At 46.1% G+C, this 16018-nt stretch overlaps 1 long non-coding RNA gene across 1 annotated transcript; it reads right to left on the bottom strand.

The window, feature by feature from the left end:
• Positions 1 to 11361: 11361 nt before the first annotated feature.
• LOC144410371 (uncharacterized) lies at positions 11362 to 14879 on the bottom strand. The gene is made up of 3 exons (XR_013468398.1): positions 14679 to 14879; positions 13490 to 13750; positions 11362 to 11891 (listed from the first exon to the last, which is right to left on the bottom strand). It is a non-coding gene; the product is annotated as an uncharacterized LOC144410371 (long non-coding RNA).
• Positions 14880 to 16018: the final 1139 nt, after the last annotated feature.

Raw genomic sequence — 16018 nt, 5'->3', positions numbered from 1 at the left:
AACTCTGCGTTCACGGCCGCTGCAGATAAAAACACGATGGCTCAAGATCAGTGTTTATATCTCATTGTGATGCAAAAAAAATATTTTGAGAAGAGTTTTAAAGAGAGATTGTTTGTGTTTAATTGTGTTAAAAAAAATCTGGCAATTACAAAAACTCTAATTAACATATTTGCGCCGTCAATTGGGGCCAGCGCCTAAATTAAATGAAAGATACATTCCCATCATCTCACACTCCACATATCCCCGCAGGCGTTTTCCTCACCCATGGTTTATCTGTTGACAAATCCCACCTCTTCTCTTCCTCCATCATGATGTCATTGATGTCCACCCGGGACATGTGTTCCAGCTGCTGTCTTCTGTCCGTCCCGTTGTCGCGTCCCGCCTCGCTGTGCGCCGCTATCAGCAAACGTCTGCGGCGGCCTTTATCAAAGAGGGCGCGTGTGTTCCTGTGATGTGGCCCTCCAGGCCGCTATCAGGGGAGGAGAGCGCCCCGACCCCCCCCCCCCCCCCACGCTGCCTCCGGCCACGACGGCCTTTAGGTGGGCAGCTTTATCAGGGGGTGTGGAGGCGTGGATGGAGAGGAGGAAGTCGGGTCTGGAGTGGCTTTCAAGGAGCCTTTGTGGCCCTGAAACGAGGTCAATAAAACAGGGCCTGTTATTGCGTTAAAGGAGCTTCCTTCAGGTTGAATTAACCAGTCGACAGTCGCTCGATAATCGATGCTGATGTTTTTTCTTGTCTTCTGGAAAAGGATCACGTGGGGGTGGGGATTCCAGGGAGGGACACGCGAGGAGCGAGAAGACCCGATAAGACCCGATCGAGCAGCGGAGTTTTCGCTGTTTTCAGGCCGTCCACACATGGAGACAAAAGGTTTTCACAAAAACGGTCTGATGTAAGTAGAACGTACGTAGATGCGGTACTGATACATTTAGTTACATTCCAACATCTGTGGCTCCGCTGTTGTTTCCTATTGATAAACCTCTGCCAGTTGAGTGAGAGATGAACCAGGAGGTCTGTTACTCACAAAGATAAGACGTGGTATTCCCAGCACACACACACACACACACACACACACACACACACACACACACACATTGCTGGCAGCACTGATAACATTTTGGTCTTTGATGTGACTCCTAGAGAGAAGAAAGAGTGAATAAGAAAGAAAAGAGTGATTGAGAGGGAGGGAAACTGAGAATGAGATTACAGGAATAGCTTCAGGGACGTTGTTTTGTGTTACAGACCACTCCGCCTCACACACACACACACACACACACACTCATCATTTATTCCTTATCATTCTATCCTCATCGTCTTTCCTTTTGGATGTAAATTGCGTCTGCATGAGTGTCTGCTTTAAAAAGATTTTAATATTGACAGCATTTGGTGGCCAAATGGGCTGCTGCCCGATGACAAAAGGAAGACGTCCTTTCACATGTTAGTAGACTAAGACGGGTTTATCATCATTACTCATTAGTCAGTGGTGTCATTTTTATTAGAAACAGCAGTAGTATTGATGTTACATCATACTTTTTTTCTTATCTGTAAATCAACATACAGATATTATACATATAATTTACCTTTTATACAGGTAGATTACATTTTTATAACACTATGTACAAGATGTACTTCCTCAAAATTGTAAATACAGGAATATCTGAATACTTACTTAAATGTATTATAATAAAAGAGGGGAAAAAAGAATACACAGGTAACTCCGCCCACCATTACTCACCTGAGCAAACTCCATCACCACACGTGTCTATAAGAATAAGTAACTTCAACACACAGACACACACAAACTGCTTCCCACAGGATGTTGTGCTTTGAAATTTGAGTATGATATGAGCGAGAAGAGGAGGAAGAAATGGAGGGAAGGTGTGTGTGTGTGTGTGTGTGTGTGTGTGTGTGTGTGTGTGTGTTTGCTTCCTGTAGGATGTTATGCTGTGACCTCCAAGGAGGATGAACCTGGGGTGAGTGTGGATGTTCTTCAGTGCATCCTGATACTAATAAGAAGCTTCTGTTTTTCTTGTGTGTGTGTGTGTGTGTGTGTGTGTGTGTGTGTGTGTGTGTGTGTGTGTGTGTGTGTGTGTGTGTGTGTGTGTCTGTGTGTGACTTTGTGCACGCACCACTAAAGTATCCTGATAAAGAACATCCAGTTGAAACTCTGGACAAGCGATTCGTGCTCGAGTGGAAGGAAGTACTTCAGCACACTGATAGCAGCACCAGCGTGTGTCTGTGTGTGTGTGTGTGTGTGTGTGTGTGTGTGTGTGTGTGTGTGTGTGTGTCTGTGTGTGTGTGTGTGTACATGGCCCAATGCCAGTTGAAAGGAATCAAAAATCACTTGGATTGGACTTTATTCTTCTTCACATAATCCTTGCAGTAGCATATTTCTTGTTGTGGTGATTAGAAAGGGCTGGAACATCAACAACTTGTGTCCTCTGTGTCTATCGCTCCATCTCTCTCCTCCCGTCTGCCCTTAAAGGAAAAATAAACTTGACACTTGCATCCTGGTGAGCGGTGACCTCGCCACCTCAGCAACCCCAAAACACACACGGACACACACACTCTTCTCTTTCCTTCCCTCCATCCTCCTTTTCTTCTCCCGTTCCCGACTGCTTCGCCTGAACCTGAATCCACGAATCACCCAACTCGGGAGGCGGGTAGGGGTGAGCGGCGGATTTGAACATTTCATATTCTTTCGTGTATTTGACGCAGGGCATGCTAAACCAAGCAGGATGTGCGCTGAGGTCAGCACAAAAGGTCGAGTCACACTGTGACGAGCAAGTGTGAAACACCGGAGCCGGACGAACCGCCCGTGAGTTCGCGGCGACACGCCGGCTGATACGCACAATATTTGTGTGAGGAAAAGTTGCCAACGTGCAAAACGTTCCTTCAGTCCAGGAGGACTGTTTCTGTGTTCACTCAAAATATACTATTAGAAACCAACATGTCCGTGTGCGATATGCATTTGGGTGGTTTTTTTTTCTGCTGACCCTGCACTCTCCGCGTATCTCAACGTCCAATGTGTAATTGTCTTAAATGTTCATACCCTTCAGTGAAAAACTGTACGCGGGATAGAGTGAAAAGGGAAGGAGGAACTTGCTTTGGGCCAATGGGGAGGGGGATTGAGGAGAGGTATTGGAGGAGGAGGAGGAGGAGGAGGAGGAGGAGGAGGAGGAGGAGTGCAGCAACACATGGTCCCAATTTCACGGTTGTGGACGGAGGAGTGCCGGCGGATGCGTGGGCAGGAACAGGCCTGCAATCTGGAGACATTAATACCCCAGTAATAGTCACATTCACTTCCACTACCAGGAAACTACTGCTTTGGACCCTTCTAGTGAATGTGTGTGTTTGTGTGTGTGTGTGTGTGTGTGTGTATACCAGGTAGTACACAACACACATTCTCCACTAAAACAAACTGTTACTCTGTGTTTCTTTTTGCACTCACACACCGTCTTCAGATGAATATGTCTTTGGAGCCCATTCACTCTCTCCCTCACACACACACACACACACACACACTCGCATGCTGAGACAGACCAGACCATAACAGAGTAGTAAAAGGCATGCGGCGGGGCAGAGCAGGACACTGACTTCCTGTGCCTCGTGTTCTTCCTGCGCTCTTAATGAGACCCGGTACAGTAAACCACCGCCTCCTCTTTCAGTGCATTTCTGCTCTCCTTCGGCCATCCATCCGCGAGCCGTCCTTCTCTCACCCGTCTCTGTCTCTTTCATGCTTCCAGTGTTTGTGCACCGCGGTTTGAGGAGGTTTAATCTGTGATTTGTCGGTCCGCGGATTGTTCATCTGATATTCTAATAATTCTAATACTAGACCGACCTGGAAAGAGGAATGTTTACATCCTAAAAGCACGAATGAGCACGATAAATAATAAAGAGCAGTCTTCTCCGATATTTAACTAGACCCAAACAACAGTAATACGTTTTGTTCAGAATATCAAAGCTGCCACGAGGAAGTTTTCTTCAAATGTTGGTGGGTATTCGGGGGTCAAACATCAAATAGGCCTGTTTGTTGCTTGGCTTTTACACATGAAAACACACACACACACAGTCAGTCAACACTGTGTGGCTAAGTGCTGCTGCTGGACACTACCAGAGGTGTTTCATCAATGAAAACCACCTCTGTACGGCCACACCGAGCCACAGACCTGAAGACGAGCTGAAAGAAGCCCTTGGTGAGTCAATGGGCCGTTCACTCGGGGAGAAAAGGAGGGAGTGATGGAGAGAGTGTGTACACGGCGAGTAAACAGAGAGAGTCCGTGACACTTTATCGGCTGAATCGTGAGCTACAGTCTTTGTTTTATACCAAACGAAGACGGATACTTCTCTGATTTTCATTTTAACATCTGCATTTGTGACATGCTGTTGAAAAAATTCTTTACATTTCAATACCGGATTGAACAACTTCTATGCCTGATCGACTTTCGCATATATTATACAGATTGGATAAAAAAGACAAAAAAATATAGGGTCAAAAGACTTTTTAAAAGATATTGTGTAAAAATAAAAATAATAAATAAAATAAAATAATTTAATTATTAAAATAATACCATGTAAAGAAAGAGTCAAAAATATGATATGAAGAAAAACATAATTGAAAGAAAATTTGATCAAAAGTATTCACAGGTAAAAAAAGGTGCTTTTCAGGCTTAAAGGATATTGGGAACCACTATCTTTTGCAGATGTTTTTGTTCAGTATGTTTATTTTTTTAGAATAAGCTAGATAAAAAAATGCCTCTAAAGCTGTAAAAGTTGGATGGAAAGAATACGGAAAGCTTTGTGTATTGAAATATAAACTCCTACAAAATGACAGCTGGGTTAATAATTTGTAATATGAGTTAGATCATGTATTACCTGATGCTTTAACCCCCCAACCCCTCGTCCAACCCCCCCCCCCCTCCCTCACGCACTACTCTTAGATCTCAGTGCGTCAGCCCATGGCCCCTGTGGCGTCCTGCATAACGTTGCCTCCGACCACAAAACACACACTCGTCAATGGCTCCCCTTTAATCGGACGACCAACACGCCCAACGCGCTCCGGGGCCTTTAATGACCGAAATAACCCCCCAGGAGAGAGAGGAGTCTGGTGGTGGATGAGGAACTCTGAAGTTCTGATTTCACTGTCCTGCTTGTTCCCAACCAGGGGAATCTTCCACCAGCGGTTGGTATTGCTGAAACTGGTTGATGGTTTGAAGCACGGCGGCAGCGAGGGAGAAGCCTGCAAGCCAATAACCATGAATGCAAAAATGCAGGATGCAAGTTTATAGAAAAATGTGCTTTTAGTGTTTCATGAGAGAAAAAATTAGTTCAACACCTCTACCGAACAATACGAGACATCTGTTGAGTATATAAACATCATCAGCAGAAATGACCCGCAATGCTTCAGTCGCTTCTCAGTCACGGCATCGATTCTCCAGGCACCTCTCGGCCCGAAGGAGGGTCTCTATGTTCACTGTCGAGTCGGGGGTCGTTCAGGGCGGCCGGCAGTACAGTTGACCCTCTGTGGCGCTGACACACACAAACATTAGAGGAAGATTTGTAGGTCGAACCTGAAAGCCTCGCTGTCTGTGTGGCTTTCACGGAGGTTTTTTTTTTTTAACCTTCCCACAGTGTGATGAATGGAGTTTCTGTAGATGGTGCAGCATCCATCCATCCATCCATCCATCCATCCAACAGCAGAGAGGAAAGGGATGTAGTAAGAAGGAGGGATAATGAAAATAATCTGTGGGGGGGGGGATGTCTGGGTCTAATTTACGGCGCTAATAAATCCCCACTCTTTACCCTCTAACCCCTGAACCAGCCAGGCAGCTCCCTAAAGTCTTAATCACTCCCCAGCCGGCCCCCTCCGTATCCTCATGGGGCGAGACGGAGAAAGGAAAGAGGGCGAACAGTGGCCATATTATTCTGCTGTAAAACCAAATGGCGTCCTTGTAATCACCTGACTGCCCCCCCCCCCCCCCCCCCCCGCCCGCCAACCCCCTTCCATTGAGACAGTTGTGGCGGGCAGTCTGACTGGAGGACTTGTGGCGGCCCTTCTAGCTCCGCCACGCACACACACACACACACACACACACACACACACACACACACACACACACACACACACACACACTACTGGCGTCCTGATTCCCGCCCGTCGGCTTGACGGACTGACCGACTTGCTTCCCGGCTGGCAGAGCGCTTCGCGTCGGAGTAGATTTATGCCGCCGGGCTCTGGTAATAACTCATCTCAGACACACTGAGGTCCCACCAGAGGGGGGGGGGGGGCAATAAAACAACCCACTCTGTTGACCTGTTTTCCCCTCTGGGCTCAAATGGAAGAAGGGCCGCATGGGAAATGTTGAATAATTCCAATGGTTTTGCTTTGTTGCACGTGAACAAGTGAGAAGGAGGTGGTGATGGTAAAACACAGGATTCTATGTTTCTATTTCTATTATTTCTGAGTCCAAAGCTCAATGACTTTCTGTCTAAAGTGGTATGAACAGGGTTTACGCAACAAAACAACCAGTGATTCTTCATCCAGGAGTCAGTTGTCCGTTCTCGATGTGAACTTGAAGACAATGTTGATATATATGTCACATAAGCTGCCTTATGTAGTTTGCATATAATTAGTTCTGACTTTTTGAGGAAAAAGCACCAATTATTTTACTTGCTGATGATGGAAGTAAAAGTGTGAGTTTATGGCACTTTCACAATTTCTTCACTTTTCAGAGACTGAGGTTTCCACTTAATGTACAAAAAACACATTCGGGCACATTTTATTTCACAAAAAATGGTGTAATTTCTCTTGAAAGTATCAGCTGATCTCTATAAAAACACATTTTCTACAGATGAAATTGGAGAATTCTGGTGGCTTTATTTTCCTGTTGCCTTTTATCAGTCCAGGTTTACGTCCGAGTTTGTTGCACTCAATGCCTCAGTGAATGCTCAATGAAGGCCGCAGGACGTGCTCCGTGCACCTCGAAGCTACTTGGTCGTGGCTCAGCGGGTTCAAGGCCTCGACGTTCAAGGACACTTGCACAAAGGAAGCGGGGCGTTAAAGAGTGTGATGTCCGAGAGACGCTCGGTCGCGAGGAAACGGCAGCTGTTAAGACAAAACGAGGGACACCGGAGGTCCCATAAATCACCTCGTACTCAAAGCATCGCTCACACCCGCTTTCAACCACAATGCCGGGCGCTTCCTTCACGGGAGCCATGTACTGCTACTCACTCCTGAAGAAGGTACTGCTAAACCTTTTCATTGGACTTTTATTCCATATTTTAGGTACTTTTTCAAACAAACCACATAAACTGTTAACAGGGTTAAAGATTGAACTGTCCCACAGTATATGAAGTAGTTCAAATGTGCTGCTACTAAGTGTCACTTTAATTAGAATCAGAGTTTGTCACTTAACAATTGGATGAAATGGTACAAAACGTCTGACTGAGATGAACTGGAGTACACCTACGAACAATATTAAATGTTCTTCCTGACTTGCCACCGCCGGTGAATTATTGCGTGCCGCAAGAATTTGTGTGTTTCTGTGAAGCGGTTTCGAAAAGCCACCGCGTCCTTTAACGACGCACAAAGGTGCCATTTGAAAGCAGCCGGCTGTCGGCGTGCCTTCGCCGAGCCGTTCCCGGGCGGACGCGAAGGCTTCCGCTGCCACCGAGCCGGCCTGTAATGAAGCCCCGAGGACGCGGCTGATTGGAAGTCATTACGTCCCATGTGCGTCAGTGGACACGCGGCGAGTTCATTGCAGTCTTACTCCCTCTTTGTAAAGCCCGCACTTACTCTGTGGCCTTCGTACTGTGTCCTTCCCTTCACCTCGGCGGCCGCACGGCTCCTGATGAAGTAACTGAATTTGTGTTGAGGTGTTTTACTAAACTTCGATTTCGAAGCCCGATGAAAGCCACCTGTTCACGATGAGGTGTAAGTTTGAGATTTCCCGTTTGGCTTAATCAAGGATCCCCGTGTGGGCGGGTTTCACTCATAAATAGAGTGAAAAGTATAATTTCTTCAGAGCTTCAAGTCTTGCTCAAGTAAATTGGTGTAAATTGTAGTGTTATGGACCAAATACAAAATGTTAAAATGTTTTTTAATAATTTATGAATTAATGTTCAAAGGAAACCGATCACAATGACAAGGCTACAATGCAGATACTTAAATAATGACAAACAAACAAGTCCCGAATTAAGGGAGGACGATCCTACATCCGTAGTTGCTCTGAACGACTGGACAGTTATTAAGAGTTGTGAGTAAAATGTCCCTTTAAGAGTCTCTGTGAGTCTCTGTGAGTCTCTACAGGAAACACAAAAGTAGAAGAAGAGTCTCGTCATCACTCGCTTCTCATCCATCAGTGAAATATGTAATTATCAGTCCGGAAGATCCTCCTGTTCCTCTTCTCCTCCGTCAATATGTGTTTGTTTTCTCAGCCGCCTCGAAACCTCTAACACACACACACATACACACACAGTTCAAAACAACACACTTCAGATTCTCTGCTGAGCTTCAGAGCATTCCTTTGGTAAAAAAATAGGATCAATAAATCCCTCACATTTTTACATTCGAGGCTCATCCAAACCCAGCGTGCTGATTGGACGCTCTTGATTGGCCTCTCTGCCCCCTGGGGGAGTACGGGGGAGGTTAAGAGGGGGTTGGGGGGGCAAACAAACAAGTCGAACAGTAAGCATTGTCGGACTTCAAGTCAAACACTCTGTTTGTACGCGGCCTGAGTAGGTCAACCGGAGTCCCGTCTCCTGCAGAGAGCAGCGCTGACCGAGGACCAGCCTCCAGCAGGCAGAAGAGGCCTCTTACTTAGTTTGTTTGAATGTATTTGAGGTCATTAGCATCTCCCCTCCCTTCCCCTCCCTTCCCCTCCCTTCCCTCCCTCCTCGAGAGAAGGAGAGGGGGACCGGCGGCCTCCACGTTCTGGACCAGAGAGAGTCCCAGTAGGAGGTTAATTAAAACAAACTGCCAGCGCTGTCAAACACGGAGACGTGGGCGAAACGACTGGAGCCTCGAAGTCTCTCCGACTGAAACGCTGAAGACCCGGTTCACCGGCGCGGTTCCAACGCGCCTTCAAGCGCTCTGTGGGGGCGTTACAGTCGCCGCTGAAACCTTTCAGGACAAATTAAATGGCTCCTGTACAGATTTAGTTAGTTAGACGCAAGGAATAAATGATGAAAATGTTGTTTCCTCCGAAGCTCATGGTCTTGACAACACCGGGAATTTGTTTTTTAAGTATTATTTTGTAGAATATCATTACACGTTGGAAAGATGTAGAAGCCTGAGGCGGTTTGAGTTGACGCGTACTGATGGAGCCAGACGGATGCCGGTGGCTGTGATCTCTCCGGTATGTCCGTGTGTTTGATGACGGATCGACGCTCCTCCCTCTGTTTGTTTGGCTTTGTGTCACTTTCAAAAACAAACCTTCCAGGAGAAACAGGAGAGGCAGCTGTTCCGATCACAGGAGGAGGAAGAGGAGGAGGAGGAGGGAAAGTGACCCTCGGCTCTCACCGAGAGGTCACAGTTCAGGCATGAGGTTGGGTTTTGTTTCATTTGAGTTATGAAGATAAATTGCACACTTAGTTTTTTTTATATCTTGGGCTTTAGAATGTTTGGGAGTAACAGCAAAAAGGCCTTTTTTATTAGAATAAAGTCACAAAAAGGTCACTCAATCATTAAGACGTGGTGGGAAAGAAACAGCATGAAACGCAAACATTCAAGGACACTACAAGTACTTGAATTTGCACAGGAGTAGTTTTTATTATCATGTGACCTTAAAGCATGTTGAGGAATCAGCGGCCAATCCTTTAATTTCCACTTATAACGTAAACCCGGATGAGTGCAAGAATGAGCGATGATGATGAAGGTCGCGCTGGCGTGTTCCTGAGCCGTGTGGGGTGGGGGGGGGGGGGGGGGGGGGGTGAGACAGTCCGGCGAGAGCCCCGGTGACCGGGAGGCACCAACGCACGACCACACAGCTCCGGGTCAGCCTGCACAGAGAGGGATGGGGGTGGGGGGGGGGTTCTCCCCCAGGTCGATGATCCGCAGACGGAGAGGACGCCGCTGGCTGCTGATAGAGGCTCCAGTTTATCACATCGTCCATTGGAGAGACCAATTATTACAGTTCTGAATATGTATTATATCACATTCATACAATATATAATATAACATATTCAGAAATTGGTCATTCTGAGGGTTCTGAAGAGTTTTACTTTTTGTGCCTTAGTTTATCTTGATGCTTGTACTTGTTTTACCTTAAGGGTTGGTATATTGCTTATGATTGGATAAAGTGGCGTTACTACGTTCACAATCACTATGTCTCATCATTTGTATTATTAACGACATGCGTCTCATTTACATTGTTGCCTTTTCATCATCTGAGTAGACCTGCATCCTGAATGGTTCTCTAGCTGACGTCTCGCTGTATATCGATATAATGAAAATAACTGTTGCCTGCAAGCTGCAGACTTTTTTATAGTAGACGCACAACTGACGGCTTATTAAATAAACCATAGTTTCCTTTTTGGATAATGTGAAGCATTCAACATCTGGCAACTTCTGACTGCCAAGGTGAGTTTAACAGCCGGCCCGTTGGAAACAACTCATGTAAAACCTTATTTTAATTTTATCACAGTCTACTTCATGGCGTAACGCTGGCTAAATTTGTGGACGTTTGGCCGGAGTCGGACATTCACAAACCCGTGACTCACAATGGTAAAGTTCCCTCTCACTGTTCAGCTGCGCACGGAAACGCAGGCAGACAGAGGCCTTTCTGTGCGAGCTGTGAGGGCGGGAGCGCCGGGACGTCCCGACAAGCCGGCCCCGCCGCTCTGACCAATTAGAAGGTGAGAGGGGAGGAAGAGCGGGAAGCCGGGAGCCGAGCGGAGGGCCGTCTGGACTGCGGCGAACACTGAGCTCACTGTGGCCCTCGCCGCCCTCACAAGCACTCGATTCTCAGCGGGGGGGGGAAGAAGTACTCCCATGTTTTACTTGAGTAACGAAAACACTGGACCCACAAGCAGAATTTTAAAATTTGATTTGAAAGAGTAAAAAGTAGAAAGGAATGAGCATTAAAATAAACGTTAAGTACCAAAAGTAAAAGTACTGAATGGGCCGTTTGGGATTAATGCAACACCTCTATGTTGTAGTTATGCATTTCTTTGTTGATTCATACATTTAGATTAATAATCTGACTCCTGTAGGTATCAAGTGCCCATCCGGCGCCCGTCCAGTGGAGAAAACCCGACCTGGAAACATGACGGTAAAACAAGGCAATCCAGAAAAGAGAGAGGATGTTTCATTCTTTCACCCAGTGATTCTTACTTTCAGGTTATACGCTAAACAATCGCTGCTTCTTAAAGCTTTATTTCTTTTCTGCCAATATGTTCTTGGTACAAGTACATCAACATGTTGCCGATGTGCAAAACAGGACCATTTTATTTTGACAAAATCTCCCTTCTTTAGCCTTTAATCTCACTGGTGCGGTGCGGTCGGGCAGGTCCAGCATAGTGAGGATGGTTTGGGTCTCTTGACGAGGCCAGATGAGACCTTTCGGCCACATTCCCGCTCGGTCTCCTGGGCTGCAGCTCGCCGCATTACTGCCTGCTGTCCAAACAAACATGGGCCGGTCGCGGAGAGCCTCCCGAGCACAGGCCGCGCCGAGCCAGGCCGGGGACAAACCGTCCCGCCTCTGAAGGTCCTTAAATATAGTCCCTCCGTTTTTAACTCCAGGAGCGAGACGCTTTTTCAGTCGGTCACAAGCGAAGTCGTTCCACATGTTGTGGAAGGTTGTCACTTCTCGTGTCCGGACGTCCCAAACCGGTCACTGGAATCTGTGTGTGTTCCTTAAAAGACCTCAGCGGCCCCCCTGGAGTCCCGTTTGTGTCTGTGGAGGAGTGAACATAATTAAACATTTGCTAAAGGGCCTCCACACGAGTTTGGCTCGACAACACAGTGAGGCCGACTACTCAACCAGATAAATATATGCAGTGTGTGTGTGTGTGTGTGTGTGTGTGTGTGTGTGTGTGTGTGTGTGTGTGTGTGTGTGTGTGTGTGTGTGTGTGTGTGTGTGCTATGTTGATGAAAACAGCTTGTGTTTTTGCATATCTGTGTTGGCAGTTTTATTTTATTATAAGTGTGCGCTCCTAAAACACGATTCACCATAAAATAAAAGTAGTGACGTCCTCCTGCTGTTTGTTTGAGACGAGACTGAAGACCACTGTTTTTTTATATTTTATAGTACACCTGGTCCCAGACAAATACTCTCTTTCTCTCTCTCTCTTTCCTTCCATTAGCTCTCTACAAATTTGAATCTCAAATTTAAAGACCGAGTTTTACATTTTAAACAAATGGTATTTACATGAAACCAGACAGTCGGTTCAGGGGGGAAAACGACAGAAGATACTTGGCCACAGGAGCAAAATGAGTATTTTATTCATGTATGTGTGTGGTTGTGTGCGTGTGTGTGCGTAAGTGTGTGTGTGCATGAAATAATAGTTTCAGATTCAGTAGTTTAATTTTAAACCAAACATTATATTGTGAAACTTGAAACTGATTTTATTTAAATATGACTCTAGAGTCACGTGATGCTGTAAGTTTCACCACAGCATCATTGATTTTCAGATGAACCAGCCACGAAAAACACATTAGTTAATTAAAGGTTTCATAGAAACACCGGAAAGGCACTATTTTGTACTGTTTTGCAAAACACGACACTGTTTCACAACATTTATCTGGATTTGAATTCCTGAGTGGGACCGAATCTAAAAGTCTTTTATCGCGGTTGTCAAATCAGATTGACATGTAACCTTTGAGGGAGAACGCGTCAGGATGCCAGACCGTGACTCTGTGTGCGCTGATGTCTTTGTCTCTGTGTCTCTGTGACAGACAGAGACGTCAAGTCCTCAAACTGGACAATGCGTCTGGTCCAGAGCTCAGGACCCTGGGAGACGGAGACGGACAAAGAGACGGTGTGATAGGTGGAAGGAGGTGACGGAGAGCCAAAGGCCAACGGGTGAAAGCTGTTTGCCTCCTCGCTGTCTGAACGTCTCGGCCAGTGACTGCAGGGGAAGGAACGTTTCCTCTGTTGGAGAATTTTCTTCACTGGAAACCTCCGTGTTGTGGGTGAGGTCGCTCTTCGCCTTCTCACTAGTTCTGTTCATGGTTACAAAGCCGACACAGTGGAGGTTTCGGCGTTCTCGAGAGTTCCTCCACGCCCATCTGCACGCAATTTTGTTAGCATGCAGGTTGAAGTGTGACGCCGTATTATTTCATAAACTAGTGAACTAGTGCAAGTTTTTCACTTGCACATATTCATGACCATTAGCTGAATGATGCACCAATGTCTGTTTTATAGTAAATGTTACCTCATGTCTTCATCTGTCAGATTAGATTTCATGTCGGCTTATATAGTTTATGTGTTTAATCAGGTGTATAAAAGTATACAAATCAAAGATCCATGGAATCAAACTTGCATCATTGTACCGTGTTTAAACATGTTTGGTCGTTTCGCTGGATGATCTGGCCCGAAGCTCCTCGTCTTTCTCTCTTCCCCGTGTCCCGATGGATCCGGTCCGTCCGCCTCGTGGGGTCAAGCGATGGGCCGGCGGGGGGGGGGGGGGGGGCGGGGGGGGAGGGGCGTCACTCAAACCCCTCGGAGTAGAAGTGCGAGGGAGTTTCGATGCGGCATTAGGTCATCCCCACCCCTCCTGGTCCCTCTCTGACGGGTCTCATCACACTGAAGACCTGCCGGGCAGATTGACAACTCAATGAGTGGACCAGCGCCGGGCTTTTACAAGCACCATTTCACGGCTTCAGTCTTTGTGAGACAAACCCCCTCCGTGTCCCCTCCACCACGGCCCCCCACACACTCTCCCTCCTTCCTTTCTTTAAGCGGCCCCTCCCTGTCTCATTGCTGTCCGGTCTCTGTTGTGCTGCTTTGAGATGGGACGCAGCAGCTCACTGGGATTGTGGTTAAAAACAAGTTCTCCTACTTTGTATTCTCGGTGATTAAAGAGCAGGTTTTAGAAGGATGTTCGTTATACAAATAGAATCCCAATTGATTTAACATCTGCCGCACACCTGAATATGAGCAACCACATTCTGGCAGAACCTCTCAAATTTGTTTCAAGACCCCTAAATAATATTTACTGAGGAGGAACAATTGCTGCATTCATCAAAAGAAAGGTTTGTTGGTTTATTGTTGTAGGACATTAATCTGTATTTATATTAAATGATTTTTGCAGTGGTGGAAGAGGTACTTAAATATTTACTTAAATTAGAGTAATCCAAGTACTGCATTCCAATTGTATAATTAAAGAACCAAAAGTAAAATGATTTATTTCGCAGAATGCCCCAGTTCAGTATAATATATATTTGATTATTTGATGGTAATTAGTGTCGCATTAATGTGTTCATGTCACAGCTGTTAAAGGTTGAGCTAATTCAAATTACTGGTTTATATTAATAGATCATTTATTATTTGATGTACTGTATATCTCAGTAAAAAGTACAATATTGGCCTTCTTCTATATTAGACTATAATGGAAGTACTTAAATACCTTGAATCTGTAATTAAAGGCGCAGTGTGCCTGACTGAGGGGGAAATATTGGCAGAAATAGATTATGATATACAGTCAATAAATTTCTGTATGTTTACATCAGAGTATAATACCTTAAATTTAAGATCATCATCTGCTTTAAAAAGCTTAGCAGGAACTCTTCACGGAGGTCGCCGTGCACCGCCATGTTTCTACGGCCGCCCAGAGCAGACACGCCAAACACGAGCGCCGACCTCCACGCAGTCGATGTTCCAGTCGATAAAGTCCCGAGGAGCAGACGAAGCACGTGCTTCGTCGGGGGAACCGGGGGGGGGGGGGCTGAAGGATGGAGGGAAACATGGATGCAGAAAAAGAAGGTGGAGGAGACTGAAGGACGGAGAGTGGGAGGCACGGGTGGGGAGGGGACGCCGTCACGCTTTGGTGCCTCTCAATCGAAGTCTGAACACCGGCCACAAATCACGGCTCGCTCCAAATACCTCGTCTTTGCATGTGAAAGGGCGGCTCCGTTTAACCTGTCTGGCCTGAGAGAAAGGCTGAATTTCGCTCCACGTCTCTCCCCTCGCACCCTCCATCGCCTCAACAAACCAATTAACCGGACATTTCTCCCGCAAGACGACGCCTTTACCCTCCATCCCAAACAGCGGACCCATGTTTCGTTTTTAGCCGGAGGGAGAAAGTAGAAAGTCTCCAACTTCCCCTCTTGTGTGCTCTGTTAAGTCATGTGTGAAAAAATAAACCTGGTGGTTGTTTGTTTTGATCCAGAATTTGACAGCGATCTAAGCGAACTAAACCAAATACATTTTCAAATTTCGATGATGTACTTTCACGTGAGTCAGATTTTGAACGCAGGATGTTTTCTCGCTGTAGTATTTCTCCTCTTCCTTTAAGAGCCAGTGTGCCGTATGTCTTCATCATTGCATGCTTATTGTCAGCTTGCAATGAGCCCTTCATGTCTATGTAGGGTTGTGGTTCTGGATCACCTGAAGTTAAGTCAACAGAAGTTCAGTCCGAGCCACTGAAGAGTTGGAGTGCGGCCGTTTTGTGTGAAAGCCTCCTTTTCTTTTGCCACAAAGCTTTCGTCCAGAGAGAATGCGACGCTCGAGCCGAGAGCCCGATTGCAGATCACTGGTTCTTGCCAAGGCCTCCTGCTGTGCTTTGAGGTTGTGTTCGGCTCTGACCACCAGTGTGTGTGTGTGTCAAGGCTAATCTGATCACCTATTTGAATGGTAGAATGGCTTTTACGCGTTGCTATGGAGTGTCTTCCTCCATCATGCTTTAGAGAATGTTTTCAGCCCATTTCAATCATTCTACCACACGAAAAAATATCAGATAAAAGCAATTTGACATAAAAATCAAAGCGCTTTAAACACTTAAATCTACACAGTTCAGTACAGACGGAAACTGAAAGTCACCGGTGAAACATTCAAAGGTTGGTTGAGGTGAATTCGGTAAG

Source organism: Gasterosteus aculeatus, chromosome 7 (assembly GCF_964276395.1).
Source record: "Gasterosteus aculeatus chromosome 7, fGasAcu3.hap1.1, whole genome shotgun sequence".
Classification (NCBI taxonomy): domain Eukaryota; kingdom Metazoa; phylum Chordata; class Actinopteri; order Perciformes; family Gasterosteidae; genus Gasterosteus; species Gasterosteus aculeatus.
This window is presented reverse-complemented; position numbering and strand designations above follow the sequence as displayed.